The following is a 15,102-nucleotide window of genomic DNA, read 5'->3' as shown; positions in this document are numbered from 1 at the left end:
GTAAACAGGTAGCCCCTCCTTGGGATCCTAATTTTGTGTTGAGAAACTAACATCCGGTCCATTTGAACCAGCTGATCTGGCTGACTTGAGGCTCTTAACATTGATTGCTTTGACCTCTGCAATAACGGCATCTGAGCAGCAAACTCTTATGGTGAGTCAACCCTGCCTCTTTTTTCCACAAGAACAGGGTTTCTTTGAGAACTAATTCTTCTTTTATGCCTAAAGTGGTATGGTTTACTTGAAGTCAAATTATTCATCTCCCCATTTTCTTTCCTGAACCTAAAAATGAGGGAGAAAGGATACTCCATACCTTGGATATCTCGGACAGCTCAGATATTATCTTGACAAAACTAAAACTTTTAGATCATTTGATCAATTATTCATTTCTTGTGAAGGTAAGAAGAAGGGACAACAAATGTCAAAATAGACTTTTCAAATGGTTGTTTATGGATACTACCTTTTTTATACTCAATGACAAATCTATTCCGGGCAGGGTCAAGACTCACTCTACAAGGACCTTGGCTACTTCTATGGCTTTCTGGAGAGGGTTGGATTCAAGAAGTATTCTATAATCGAGTCTGTATTGTAACAGTGAACGCTAAAAATAGCAAATGCTGTATAATTGACCCTTACAAATCGAAATGGCAAAATGCCAAACACACAGAAGAACGATTTTTTCCCCAGGGAAAAAAATCGCTGCTCTGTAAAAAAAAAACAACACAAAACAAAACAAAAACAAATACAAAATAAAGTGGGGGGCTGTGCCCCCAAACCCCCCTACTTAAATAAATAAACTCTGAGATCACACCACAGTGGAGGAAATGGCAAAGTCCCTAAAACGGCCCAGTAATTTTTTTCCCTGGGAAAAAAATCACTGTTCCATCTGTTCAGGATTTCGCGGTTTCGATTTAAAATGGTCGATAAAACAGAGTTTGCTATTTTAAGCATTCTCTGATATAATAGAGAACCCTAGAATCTACTACTTACTCCACTGTACATACTTTTACAAAGCACTATAAGGTGGATTCCTTTTCACAGTCTAGATCATTCTTTGCTTGGACCATTCTCCAGGGGCACCTACACCCTTCTCCTTCCACTCTCAAATATAGTTAGCTATGGTAACCTACCCATATAGCTAATGCTACTGCAGCAGTGATCAGTATGAACAACATAGTGCACTTGTGTAAGTTGAACTTACCATGACATAGAAGTTCGAATGATCAGTGTTGCAGTAGCCATGCCCTCTCCATTACCCTGGTGTTTTGGTGTTTTTTTTTATGCCAGGATGTGGATATTTATATTTTTCTTATTCCTAGCATTGTACTTTCAGGGCTCAGCGTCCCTCTCTTTGCTGGCAGGAAAGCTCTGACTGGGTTTGCACCCAAACTTGTCTTTTAGTCAGCTCAGCTCAAGCTGCCTGACAGTTTGTGTGCATGGAAGGTACCTGGCCTGAAGCTTTGGAAGCTGCCTGGCTGTTACATCCATGGCAGGTTGTAACCCATATAGCTAAGGCTACTGCAGCTGTGATCATTTGAGCATCTACTGTTATAGTTAACTTCAACTTACACAACTGTACTTTCTCTTGCTGGCAGAATGAATTGTGACTGACAATCAAGTGAGAATGTTTCAAATATTTCTAGACAATACAGTACAATACATGCCTGCTGGGATATAAAATGCAGTTCATTTAAACCACCATTTTTGCTAGGTCTGTTTGCTAAGATTTGAAACATATACTTGTATTTATAAATGTAGGGCTGTACTAGAGGCGATACATTGAAAAGGTTCTGATGAAAGTTGAATTATGAAATATGGTCTTTCTTATTCTTTTTTCAAGGTTTACTTATCAGCCATTTTAGCACGTGTATATAAACAGAGAGAGCGATTGTGTATATGAAAAGTGAATGATATTCATGATTAACAAATGAGTGAACAGAAGGGCTACTTCACTAACTTAAAATAAGGGCTTGTTATTTTGATAATTATAAGAAGCTGTGGCCTAAAACACTGAGATGTACAAATTAGGAAACTGTCCCTTGAACTGCTCACTATTACACAATTCAGTAAGTAAGCATGATTATCAAACTAACTTTAAATAGCAACAATAATAAACTGATTACTGACGTAATTAAAAATAAAATGTAGAGTGTACACATAATTAATTTATTCAAGCACGGCACTGGCATAAAAATTGCCTTCTAAAAGGTGACTGCAGAAACTCACATTTGTGGGGTAATTGACAGGTACCAGAGTTATAAGCTTATTACAATACATGGTTATATAGTAACATACAAGACTAAGCACTGAGCCTCAGTAGAGTTATGATGAAACATTCATAAAATTAAACACAGGTTATAACTTTAAGAATCTACGATAATTATGGACAAAATGTTCAGAGGCATTATCTTAGTGATTTGCCCTATGAAGCAGTGCACTGCCATTGCACAGTTCCGTCCCAGAACATTGTTGTTGCATGTCAGGGGCAGAATATGTCAGGGGCTGAATCATATTTCAGGACTAATTATATAATGGCTGTCTTTAGATTTCATGAACTGGGGCCCACAGGTGGCCTATTAACATTTTAAGCCCTGAATATTGAAAACAGGAAATGTCACTGGCAGACATTCATGAAATTAAGCATAGGCTTATAACTATCATTGTTACAATTAATTTCCACCTGAGTCACTCACAAAACTTAGCAGCACATCTCATGAGGTTTGTAAGTGTATTTTTGCAACTTTGCAACTTGTACACAAAGTCATTTCTGTAACATAACTTTGTTGGTGTCAAAGTTCATGAGGATGGGCTTTCAAAGGTGGCATCATTGTGTCAAGTAATGGCCAGGCTATATTCATTTGTTTAAATGTTCTAAAACCAAATGCATGCTTAATAGTTGAACAACACTTTGCATTCTTGGAAAACAAGATATGCAGCTGAAAGCAACTAAATCCAAGCCAGGAAAATGCCAAAGAAAGAAAGAAACAAACAAACAAAAAATTGTATTCTATGTTAAGGAACCAAGAAAGGACTTTTATTTCAGTAACACACTTGTGTAGTGCAAAAGCTTGTGCACTGAAGAACAAGGAAATTAAAACCAGAGTGTGAATGTGCAGCCACATATAACCAAGAATCAGAAACCAGGGATCACATACTGTTGAACAGTGCCAAACCACCAAATGATTCCTCAAGCCAAAAGATCACCTCAGTTGGGCAGTAAAATTAAAAACAAACCACCAGGAGTCCAGGATAGTAGATAAAAAGTATGTTTAATTGACCAAAGTGAAAAATGACAGACTGTGACAGTTAAAAAAAAAAAAGAAAACAATGCACTATTACGGTTGAGTGCTTTCGTCCCTGAAAAGGGGACTTCTTCAGAACCATTGAGTATAGTATATTAATCACTTAAATACAAATCATGTCACTTGGCATAATTTAAAAATTATGTTATGTATGTTATGGAGGTGATTTTACTGAACAACTTTTCACCTTTGAAGGAGAATTTTTCCGTCAGGTTAACAGAGTAGCAATGGGTGCCAGCTGTCTGCCCTTTTATGCCAACTTAGTCCTTTACATTTGGGAGAAGTTATATGTCACCAACTCAGTATACAAAAAACATTGGCATTTATATCTCTGCTACCTGGATGAGATTATTATTTTATGGAAAGATTCTTTAGACAAAATTGAAGAATTTGTAATATATCTTAATAATACTATTTTGTTTCTTAGGTTTACTTATAACCATTCACCCAATGCAATTGATTGCTTTGTGTACTATCCTGGGCTCCTGGGTGTTTGTTTTTAATTTTAGTGCCTAACTGAGGCAATCTTTTGACTTGAGTAATCATTGTTTGTTGTTTTTGCAGCGTTTGACTCTGAAGAAACAAAACCAGACACAATTTAATATAATGTTAAAAAAAGTTGATTATTACATCTTACACATAAAATTCTTTGTAAACAATTAGAAACAGTTGTTTGTGTTGGCCAGTATTACTAGTGGGAGCTAAATGCCATGGATTAAATGACAGAATTAACATTAAATGTATTTTACAACAATGAGGTTAATTATAACTTATATAATAATAAATTATATAATAAATGTTTCTGTAAAAATAATAGTAATAATAATCAAGGAAAACTGAATAAAATAGTTCAGGGCATTACTCTTTGTATATAGTTAACCCAATTTTATGATTAACGACAGAGAAAAGCAAGTGTCTGTATATTTGCTAATAAAAATAAAGTCCTGTGAAAGTAAGATATTTATTAATGAGGAAGTAGGTACAATCAAATTGTTTACAGCTGCTACCAGTGTTATTTGTCATGTTGTTTTCTGGTGTTTTTTGTGTGAACCTGGATTACTGGTGGAATGAGTGCTGAATGATGTATTGGCACTTGTTTTGCTGACAAGGGACACTAACTTTCTCATCCACATTACCTTGATCTGATTGCAAGAAGAATAGAAGTAACGGTCAAGGAATGCCAAGGCTGAAGAACACCTCAGAATGGCCTACAGCATCACCGCTCCTTAGGTCATGTTTGCTTATTAATATCAATGGGGAGCTAAAAGAGAATGACCACTCTGCAAGGGTAATAAAGGGATTCATGCCGTGTGTTCCCATTCCTGCCCATGGTGAAATGAAAAAATTCCAGTCAACTCTGTTGCTGAAGAAGTTCATCATATAGCTCCTCCCTAGAGGGGATTATGGTTATACAAAAATACTCAAGAACGTTTGGTGCTAGAGACAATATATGGAGTATGTAAATCAAAAAAAAGCTAGCCTAGTTATTTTAATAAAATGTGTCTGCAGGATTGGAACAGAAAAAAATGGTGGAAAGTTTTAGCTTGGGTTTTAAGAAAATAAAGTCAGCAAACATAAATCTAATATTTATGTACATAGTTGTTTATAATCAACCTGTTCTGTTTTTTGTGTGCAGTATAAGTGGTATCTGTTGGTCATTATAGTTTAGTTAAGTTGGAAGTTGATAATAAATTGAGTTTTAAAATGCTATTTACCTTCTAATTACATTGCTCTGCATGACAGGTCAACTACTAGGAATGATATGGATCATAACAGAAGAGTGTTTATGATATATCATCACATTTATGTGTAGGACCACACTTCCTCTAAATGCTAATTGGTCAAAGATATTAGACTAGTCACATATAATAGGCTGAATCTCCAAGCACTGAGCTGAAATGATGACCCCCAGACATCCTTTTAGACCACAAACTTAGGGTTCATTTAACTTGCTGTTTTGAAGGACAGAAACAGCAAACCATTGAGCATGAAGTTCTGTTTCCAAGTTAGAAATGGACAGCGATGAGGAGATCCCGTTTTAGAAATTGATTTATAGGTCTATGCTGGATCACCATCATTCTTTGTATGAAATAATGGCATGCAGAGATAGTGTACTAATAGACTTTGACAATGGGGTATCTGAAACCTGCCTCCAAAAGATTTCAGAAATAGGTCATGTAAAATGGAGAAGCCACAGAATGAAGAAAAAGGTGGAATCTTCTAGCTCAGATGAAGGGTCTCTTTCATATGGGATAGTAGGAGCTCTGAAAACTAACAAATCGAACAGCTTGTAAGATGTCTAAACTCGCTCTGGAGAGATATAGCAACTTCACAGGGGTCTATATTACTTCAGTGAAATTTTAGTTCAGTGAACAGCATTTTTGGTTGACTTACATCAAACGTGCCTTTCATCAAACTGTTCATACTGAGATCACGGTACAGTGAGGATTAGGAAATTTGCCCTTTCCCCACTGTAGTGCAATCTCAGAGTTGGTATATATAATTAGCAAGGGTGTGGGGGGCACAGCCCCCCACATGAGGAGATTTCAATGAATGGCATTTCTGATGAAATGCCATTCGCTGAACTGTCACTTCACTAAAGTGAATATAGACCTGCTGCATAGGGACTAATAGTGCAGCTCTGCTTTGTGGTGGAGGTACCCATTCTGCTAAAGCACCGTGCCCACCAGTGACACAGCAGCTGCACAGGGACTAATACTGTAGCTATGCTTTGTGGTGGAGGTACCCATTCTGCTATGGCATCATGACCACCAGTGACACAGCAGCTGCACAGGGACTAATACTGTAGCTATGCTTTGTGGTGGAGGTACCCATTCTGCTATGGCATCATGACCACCAGTGACACAGCAGCTGCACAGGGACTAATAGTGCAGCTCTGCTTTGTGGTGGAGGTACCCATTCTGCTATGGCATCATGACCACCAGTGACACAGCAGCTGCACAGGGACTAATACTGTAGCTCTGCTTTGTGGTGGAGGTACCCATTCTGCTATGGCATCATGACCACCAGTGACACAGCAGCTGCACAGGGACTAATACTGTAGCTATGCTTTGTGGTGATGATACCAATTCTGCTAAAGCACCGTGCCCACCAGCACTGACTAGAGAATCCAAGATTCTCAAGTCTCTTCTCAGTCTTCAAAGGATGACAAAGTGAACCTTGATTTTTTTGTCTGAAAGTTCACCAGCAGACAAGGGATAAGAGGGAATGGGGAAGTTCTCACAGGACCCTCAAGTGACATTAAGAAAGCATCACCGACCAACTCAAACTTGCTCTGCTGGAGAAAGCAGAATGTTGGTAGGACTGTATTCTTTCAAACAAACAAAAAAAAACAGAAAACAGGCCAAAATAGATATTCAGTGATATCTCTATGATGCCATCTAGGAAATCAGATCCCTGAATTAATGTGCTACTTTCAAATGGAGGAAAATAATCTGGACAGAACCCTGAACAGATTTTGTCAGTTGATGTACTATGCTGTCAGCAGGGAAGATTTCTTCCTGCAGATGGTGACCTTAAGAACTGCAGCTAAGAAAGAGTACATATTAAAGCCATTATGATGACATTATTGATGGAAGCCACAGTCATGTAGTTATAAATGTAAATGAGCATTTAAAGGCTGCTCTGCTCCATTGTCTATCTGTCTGACTGACCATGCCAGTACTTCAGTGAGTCCCACCTAGGGCAAAGCCCATCAACTTTCTGTGTGACTGCTAACTGTAAATAGGCATAAAAAATGTCTTGAAGCCATGTAAAATCCTTGCATAAGCAGTTGGATCAGTGTCATATCTGAAAGATAACTGTGTGAGACTTTACATGACTGACATGGAGCTTGAAATTGCTTGGATGTAGAGATGGTTAGACTAGTATCAGTGGTGCAATAAGTAGCACATTCATACTTGGTACAGAAGGCTATGGGTTCTATTCCCACACTAGGTAGATTAATGGCTGACACCATAAAGAGGGGTACTGAACTCTTGAATATGTTGTCCTTCAGATAAGACATTAAACCGTAGCTTCATCTGCTTGAGTTTGCGGTAGCTCAGGTGGATGTAAAAAAGCCCACTGCACTTATCAAAAAGAGCAGAAGTTCCCTGATACCCTGGCCAAATTTCCCCTAGTAGTATAAATACCACCTTCGTTCTCCCCTGAAAAGAGGTGATTAGCCTAGTGGGACCAACACAATTAACAAAGACTAAATAAATCCTGATCCAGACTGGATGCTTGGCCAGCATGTTGACCTTTGCCCCTTACCTCTGCAGTAGTGCGATCTCGGAGTTGGTATATTTAGTTAGGGGATGTGAGGAGTGCAGCCTGCTACATGGGTGTTTTTTCTTTGTTTGTTTGCTTTGGTTTTAGTTTGTTTACCAGGTTAGCCAAGCGATCATTTACCTGTAGTGAAATGTCGGTGTTCCAAGCAGTCAGTCTTCTGGAGTTTCGTTTTATTTTTTTGTCTCAGTCTTTTGAAAGTCAGGTAAGTGAGCTTTTGAGTTTCTGAAGTAGACCCATATATATATGTATGTATATATATATATATATATATATATATATATATATATATATATATATCTATGGGTCTACTTCATAACATTGAAATTTCATAACGTTGAATTTCATAACATTGAGACCAAAACATCTAAATCCCAAAGAAAAGTAGACATATATATATATATATATATATATATATATATAATTAATAAATAAGAGTAAGCAAATGTGTTCTAAACTCCACAAGGTCTATTCTGAAAACTGATTTCTGTGAAGCATCTCTGTATCACATGATAGGATAATCACTACAGATATCTGCTCATAGTATGTAAAAGTATGTGCCACATATTTAGCAGAGCAGACTGCAAGCTTTTGGCTGGCAATGTAATAAATGTAATAAATGTAACTACATGAATGATTGACATTTCGCTTGTGTGTGAAAAAAACTATAGTCATTTCCAAGAACATGGATTCAAATTGTCAGTTTTCAATGAGATAGACTATAATCTGGAATATTTTAATTAAAGGTTTCATCTGGGTAAAGACTTTTTCTTCCACTTTAAAGGAAACCAAGAAAAAAGAAGGTAGGATTGGTACTTGTAAGGTCTTCTCTATCACCATCCTGAAGGGCTAGGAATTCTTGGAGGCAGAGGAAACAGAAATATTATACATATCCTCCACAGTCAAATGCACCTTGTCAAGATTATAGTGATCTTCTTTGATCTCCGGGGTGGGGGGATCCTTGAAGAGTACTACACCTTTAAATGAATTACCCAGGATAGACTGGCACATCTCGTCTTAGAAGGAGACCAGCCTACACAGGCAGATGTTGGAGAATGCAGTAGTGTCCACCACATTTACAGCATCAGTCATGCAATGAATTACATGGAGGCTAACTGATGATACAGTGTTAAAGTTTTTCTCTGTATCCATTTGTTCAACATGAAGGGTTTTCCATAAGGGAAGGCTGGAACTGGAACACACTTGGGACAGGTAAATGAATGCTCCCAAGCCCAAGGTGACAGAAGTAAATCATCTTGCTATACTTGTCCATCATCTTGGACTCTTTGCCTGGGATATAATGCACAAATGTTGAGGTTTCTGATAACTTGTATTAAGCAGAAGAATCAAGTCATGATGCTTATTTGGAAGGGTGGGCCATTTTGTGGTGTGACCATTGTCTGAGTGCTAACAAGTAGTATAATATACATAACTACTAAAATGCTCCAGAGAGTAAGATAACTCAATGTTCCTCTTCCTTCCTCCCAAAACAGATGTTCACATCCTTTCAAGGAAGAGACTGGAAAAGAGCATTGCATTATATTGTGGATATCATGCATCTTAGAGCTGCATTAAAACAGAGGAACTAGCAGGGTTAGATGATTCATTATTCCTGACATTCTCACATAGGGGGACCTTGATTTTTCTGGTCTATGTCAAATAAACAAACGCTTGAAATGTCGAATGTTATATGGTCGAGACCATATGATTGACATTTCAAGTGTTCGAAGGTTGACTTTAATGGCACCGTACGGTGCAGAATGGGAGAATTTCCCTTTTCTGCACTGAAGTGCAGTCTCAGAGTTGGTATATTTAAGTAGGGGGGCTGGGTGGGTGCAGGGGGGCTGGCCCCCCTGCTCGCACCGTTAGGGTATATTTTTCTTCTTTTTTTATATATTCGAACTTTCAAATATCGACCATGTGGTCTCGAACATATGGTATTCGACATTTTGAAAGTTTGAATATATAACATAGACCCGATTTTCTACTACAGAATCAGACAATCCCTGCAAGTACCTCATTTGGGAACATTCAAACGTGTCACGAAAGAAACCACAATGATAAAAAACAACAGAGCTCACCCAGTGGGAACATTGACGATACATCTAATAGCCAAATATAGAAATACATAATTTAAAAATTAGTACTATATTACTAAGCACACCAAATGTAGCTTAAATAATTAATCTGCAAATGCCATCAAGTTAGTCATTAGCAAATCTGTCTAAAACCACAGACAACAAAAACATATAGATAGTCCGCTTAACTCATTCACTCCTATATCACCTTTTTGTGTATTTCCATTCATGCTGATAAGTACTTATAGTGTACTGGCTTCCTTAGGTAAGTGACTTACCAGTTATTAAGAGCCAGCATAAAAAAGATCAAGTTGTAAGTAACAAACTGACCCTAAGACTGGTAATCTATGATGCCTTGAAGTGAATTTATCAATAGCTGTTGTTATTCATATTTTCATATTCCTTTTCATATTTTCATAATGGAGTTACATTTCTTATAGAGGCGAGTGAAATGAAATTTCATAGTGCTAGACAGAAAACTACATTGTCACTGTCTTGTATAATATACTGACTTTGGCTGAGCCTGAAATTGGCCATTATTATTCAGTGCTGTACCCCGATTAACAAATTCAAATAGATATATAAAATAAATAAATATTGCTAGTTGTTTGCTAATGATTTAGAAGATATGCAATATTTTCATACAGATATTAATATTTCCAAAACCAAGTGACTTACCAGCTGTTGAATGGCATTAGGTGAAACCATGGATGACGTTGATGAAAATTACTGTTTATATTTCTTTGTAAATTTTAAATCTTGAGAGAAATTTGGTGTTATTTATATTGTTAATTATACAAATAAGCACAAATTGTTCAGTTTCTGTAAACAGCTCAGTAAATACATCTGCAGAAAAAATGTCTTGCTGTCATGTGAAAGTTAGTCTGATGAACAAGTCTGATACAACATGGCTGTACAGTTTCCAAGATATGAAAAGTTGTTTGTGAACCTTTTGAGAAAATATAATTTTGGGTTTGTCTCCATTATAATGTATTACAGTAATGGTGCAAAGACTGAATGCACTAAATATGGTAATTGTAAAGGAGCCTTTTTAATGATAACATTGCTGCTTGTTCATTTGTAGAAGCTTTGCTGTTCATAGATTATTAACAATTGTTTTGGCTTATGTTTTTAACTTGATTATTTTTCAGAAAATACTCTGGAATATAAAGATCTTTGTAACGTTGCTAAGGATATGACATCCCACAGCTCAGACATGTTAAGCAGTGAATGCCCCCAAAAGAATCAACAGTGCATTACAAAATTACAGGGCAAGCATAGTATCGTCAATAGATTCACCCTGGTATAGGTAAAGCAGTCCATGAACAACACTGCATCATGTAAATCGGTGCCAAGATAGAAAAACAAAAAGAATCACAAAACATACTTTTATTATAAGGGCTTTACCTCCCACATATCCCAGACTTACAAACATCTATTCCAAAGTTACACAATATCGAAAAATTGGAAAATGATATCTAAACCTGCACTATATGAATATATCTGCTGTAATGAAACATGGTATTAAGTAAATGTGGAGATGACAGTCCTTGCATTATGCATCCTGATTTGATGAAATGCATTATGTGACACCGTGCTACTGACTCAAGGAGAGAAAGGGCAAGGCCAAGTCATGTGACTCTCCAGTGCAGATGGCAGCCAGGTTTGAGAGGTTACACATGTGAGTGACACCAACTACAATGCCAGCTACAATATGTGAGGGGAGGTATGTAGCAGGATGGCATTATAACAGAAGGGGCCTAAACTAGGTCTGACACTTGTGTCACATACAATTGTTGAATAATACGGTCCTGTATCCATTCAGCCTTTCATATATTATGCAGCACCTGTAAAACTTTAACTGGGAAGGAGGAAGACAAGCAGTCTGAGTGATTAATTGGTGGTGGTGGTGGGGGGGCATGCAGAGGCTGGCTCAACTCTTACCACTGAGGAGTGAGTTGTTCAATAATACTCAAATGGAATCAGTTACCCGTTTCGAGTTTAATTCCAGAAACATGCTATGAGGAATTGATGGTCCACTTCTAGGTCTCATTTGAAAGGTGGGGAGTGCTCTGTGATGTGACTATCCATGGTCAGCATGTGTCATGATGATCACTGGTTAGCTTTTGACACTTAGGTGAAAGAGGAATTAAAGCCACCATGGCAGCTGTAGACTTTAGCACTAGACTGGGATTTAGGCATGCACTTTGAATCTCTTATTTTCTAACTTCTATACTACTCCTATCTAAGATTTCAAAGCAAGCCTGTCATCTGGTTCTTGTAGTGGGCCTCTCTGCTAGCTTTTGCCCCTGATGAGAGTCTCAGGTTTCTGCCTTCAATGCCAATGATGCAGAAAGTTAAAATACTAACATATGTGATAACTGACCTTAGGATCTGGTTCCAGAGAGAAGTGTCAGCTTCTCTGATGGCCATTACTTTTGGAATACTGACTACAGATGCACTTAGCAGGTTTATGCATTTTGGGCATCAGACAAGAGAACTTTCCAACAGTTTCAATGATGACTGCTTGGAAAAAATCATAGCTGCAAGAATGCATGAATACATAGACATGACTGAAGATCCTTGGGATATACACATTCCTTAACCCTGGTACAATGATATCATTTGTGTACCTAAGAGAGGGAACAAGAGGGATTTTTTCAAGAATTCCACCTCTTGCAGAGGGCCAATCCCCTTGAAGCAAGAGCTAATATATTCTTCCACACATTCTCTGGGTAAGCTTTTTGATGCGATTTATAAAACTAATAAAACATAAACCTTACCTTAACTTAATTTAGCTTAGCTTAGCTTAGTTTAGATTATTAGATTATATGATTTCTGTACAAAAGATTCTCTTCACTGAACATTATTGATAGATTTTGAATTGGTGCTTTGCAATGTTCATGATGCCTGGCTCACACTTCAGTGCTATAATATGTGAGGATGAGACACAGTATTTCTGAATGCTCCTCTCGCAAAGCATATAACATCAATGTTACAATCTGTAACGAGGAAGGACTTTCTTCAGGGAACCTATAATACTCATGTAAAGTGACTCATATGGGGTAATGAACCTAAAGAGAAAAATGACAAAACATAATATCATCATTAGCTACTTTTTATTTTCTGACAGACTATGCTCCATTTTTCATGAACCATTTGACATTTTCTAAGGTTATGATAGTAAAAAGTGGGTGCATTTCCAAGTGGTTTAACAAATGTTATCCTTCGGTGAGTCCTCAGATGACACAAAATTACCCACTGACCTCTTCTCTTATCCACATGACATTGCTGCATGAGATTCAGATTTTCCATGTATGTACATTTTCTAGCTATGGAATTATGGGAGTTAACTGGTGGCACAGTGGAGCAGTGATTAACATTGTGCCTAACTCAGCTTCATTCGCTGATTATATTTCTGACTGGGAAGTGTTCATTATGGAGACAATACATTCCTCCTTCCTTTGTCCATGTGGGTTCTGACCAGATGCTCCTGTTTCCTGCCACATGTCAAATACACACTGAGAGATGAACGGGTGATCTTCCACATTGCTGTGTGTGTAGTGTTTGAGTGAGAATGTGTGTGTGTGTGTGTGTGTGTGTGTGTGTGTGTGTGTGTGTGTGTGTGTGTGTGTGTGTGTGTGTGTGTATATATATGTGTGTGCATGTGTGTGTGTGTGTGTGTGTGTGTGTGTGTGTGTGTGTGTGTGCGTGCATGTCTGTGTGTCTTTGTGTGTATCCTGTGATGAGCCTGTATTCTCTCCAGAATGAGAATTAGTTCACTAACATACAGCTGCTGAGTATCAAGGTAAACCATGATTGTCCCTGCAGCCCTGACTAGGGTAAGGTAGATATTGGACAATGAGTTAATGAGTATCAGATTCTACTTTCAAGAATATTCTGGTTGACAAAAGCCAATGATGTGTCATTTTTTGCAAACTTAATCCTCACGTGATAAATTTGGTAGGGAGACGCACGTATGTGACTGAAAACCCTATTTGCAAAATCACTTTAGAGTTTGTAAGTGAAAGCTGACTGAAGCAGTCAAGAGAATGCTCTGATGGCCACAAAATAGCCTACATATTTGGAAGCCTTAACAAAGTTACATCTCAAGTAAGTTTTTTCCAGTGTCCAATAAACTCAAGATAATGTTTATTGGGCCCGTGAGTATAGCTGTCTGCTTGATTTAAATCACATTTTCCTCTGTCTTGAGGTACATTTCAGGAACAGATATTATTTATCTAATACACATTTGCACTCTGTATTTTTCACATCCTGTTCAGAAATCTTCTGAAGTTAAACTAGAACATGTTATATATCCCTCAAGTCTCATTACTATGAAGTTTGGGCACTAGTATTATTTTTTATATATTTTTCTTTTTCTTTGGCCTCAAGCTCAAAACTGTTATTTTGTCCCTCCCCCTACTGCATACATTCCAGCTGACCATCTATCACTTTTCAGTTACTTGATGCCCCCAGATTTACCTCCTGGGGCTGGGATTATATCAGACATAGGCAAGTTGGAAAGCGGTCATGAAAACTCAAAAGTGGAGCCCATAGCAATGTCATATATGCTGTCATGTATTCGAAGGATTATTTGGGATGCACTAAATGGGTTGAACTGCTGATGTCACACACGTTTACAATTAACAACAGTTAGGCCCAGCCTTATCCTCTAATGCCATATATTAAAGAGAATATATCTTGTGATCATTGCATGCACCCCCCCCCCATCATGGGAGAAGTGCCAGAATTCTACCCACTGCACCATCCCCAGTTCTTCCAGCAATCGAGTAGCTAATTGATCTCAGATCATGCGGAGTCCAGTCAAGGTTCCATCTGTCTACACCACAGAGCAGGGGATTTAAGCTTGAGCCTCTTACAGTATAGATACATAGCAACACAGCTGCTGATGCAAATATTCTGTGAGTCAAAGTTAGACTTCCCAATTCCTTGTTGGGAAAAAAAGAGCTGCAAAAGAAAATCAAGTTCAGAGAGAAATACATGGATCATATTTTGTTTCTTTACTTCCATTAACTAAAAGAGAATTGACCAGAGAGGTGAAAGCAGGATCAGAGGTGTCCATGTCTGGATTAACCTTGAAACCTACATTTGTGACTGAGGTTAACAAAGAATTTACTTATAAATGCATAGAGAGCCAAGAAAGAGAACTCTGGCTGGCAGGGCTGGTGTTTTAACTGCATAGAATTACCAGGATAGTTTTACAGCATTTTTGAGTACTTACAGGGTTGATATGTACCACCAAATAAAAAAATGAAAAGAAATGAAAAGAAAAGTACAAATAACCAAACTGTTCATGCTTCACCAATGCTGTTTGAAGTATCAACATTGCACTGGGAGCTAGAAAGAAAGAAAGAATGAAAGAAAGGTTTTTATTATATGAAGATTCATGATTTTCTTACACCAAGCACAAG

This window comes from Protopterus annectens, chromosome 13.part0 (assembly GCF_019279795.1).
Source record: "Protopterus annectens isolate FY-2018-M chromosome 13.part0, PAN1.0, whole genome shotgun sequence".
In the NCBI taxonomy this organism is placed as follows: Eukaryota; Metazoa; Chordata; order Ceratodontiformes; family Protopteridae; genus Protopterus; species Protopterus annectens.
Note: the sequence above shows the minus strand (reverse complement) of the source record.